Source organism: Panthera pardus, unplaced genomic scaffold (genome assembly GCF_024362965.1).
Source record: "Panthera pardus isolate Hobbes unplaced genomic scaffold, ASM2436296v1 HiC_scaffold_10, whole genome shotgun sequence".
Lineage (NCBI taxonomy): Eukaryota > Metazoa > Chordata > Mammalia > Carnivora > Felidae > Panthera > Panthera pardus.
The window spans coordinates 79426555-79428123 of NW_026526655.1; the positions used below are offsets into that span (position 1 = coordinate 79426555).

General features: G+C 38.1%; 1 non-coding gene across 1 annotated transcript; it reads left to right on the plus strand.

The window, feature by feature from the left end:
• The first annotated feature begins 323 nt into the window (after positions 1-323).
• TRNAQ-UUG (transfer RNA glutamine (anticodon UUG)) lies at positions 324-408 on the plus strand. Its single transcript has one exon. It is a non-coding gene; the product is annotated as a tRNA-Gln (tRNA).
• The last annotated feature ends 1161 nt before the right edge of the window (positions 409-1569 follow it).

The following is a 1569-nucleotide window of genomic DNA, read 5'->3' on the forward strand; positions in this document are numbered from 1 at the left end:
TGTCAGAGATTCTCCAAATAAGAAGAGATTGGGTGGATGGAAGAGGAGGCCTTTGAAGGAGGAGAGAGAAAATCACTGTAACCCGGGGAGAGGAGGAGAGGAGGCTCAGAATGCCTGCAGACATTGCTGTTCCTTTTTCTTAGTTAACACCACTTAACTGCCAACTGCTACCTGCTGCATTCACATCTTGCTATTTTTTAAAAAATGCCAAATTCTCATTTCTATCACTCTTCCTGGTGTGCTTGTGGATGAATGGTTATAGAAGTTCATATGTAAAAGTGGCCAACATTACTCCTTTATTAAAATTGAATGTTTCTCGGGGCGCCTGGGTGGCTCAGTCGGTTGAGCATCTGACTTTGATTCAGGTCATGATCTCATGGTCTGTGGGTTCAAGCCCCACGTCAGGCTCTGTGCTGACAGCCCAGAGCCTGGAGCCTGCTTCTGATCCTGTGTCTCCCTCTCTCTCTGCCTCTCCCCCATTCTCACTTTGTCTCACTCTGTCTCTCAAAAATAAATAAATGTAAAAAAAAATTTTTTTAATTGAATGTTTCTCAAAATAGCCAATATGGTTACTATAAAGGAAATATAATGACCACCTTATACACATCCTTCCACTTCTTGCTACCTTGGCTCTCCTTTTGCATAGGATGAATTCCACTTTATTTTTGTAATTATTTGTCTCTATGTCAGCCTTGTTGTTTTGTCTTTTTTTTTTTTTTTTTTTTGTGGCTGGTGGGAGGGAATGCTATAGATGGGCAATTGCTTGACTTCTGTCTACATTATGACTTTAAAAGCAATATTTGCCTAACTAACAAGCAGATGGTTTTCTCTTCTTCTTGTCCATTGGTTTTCAAATGATGAGACTTTGCCTTTAGACACTCTCCATCCACATCAGAAGTTTCACTGTTAATGAAAAAGCCTTGCCTTTTCATGTCTCTTTATGTTTGTGTAGTGGTGTATAATTCAGAAGAAGAGCAACTACAACTGGAATTATTCACATTGTCATGGGAAGTTTTATTACCACAAAATTGTGTCTAGGTAGTGTCTCTTTTATGATGGGATTTTGGCTTCTCCTGAACAATTAATCACTTGAGTCATTTCTGCCTCTGTGTTGCAATAGCACATGGGATGACACATTTGTACTATACACAGTATGATATTCTTATACTTACTTATCTGTCTCCTCCATGTAGACTGTGATGGGTATGAATGTTTTAAGAACTTTTAATACGTAATACCAGCTTGTCCTCTAGAAAGGTTTGCGCTAATGTATACACTATCTTCAGTATGAGTTTCATTTTACCTCTATTCCAACAAACACTGGATAGCATAATTTTTAAAATCTTTGCTAACTGAGTAGAGCAGAATTGGCATCTCCTTATTATTTAAATTTACATCACATTGATTACTTTTGAGATGAAACATTGAACCATATGTTTTATATAGTAATGGCTATTTGTGTTTTGAACTAATCCTATTTTGAGGTTGATCCAATTTTGTTATTTTATTATGATGTGCCCCACCCACCCCAACCTCCTACCCCGTGCTATTCAGCACTTCTGGGGATTA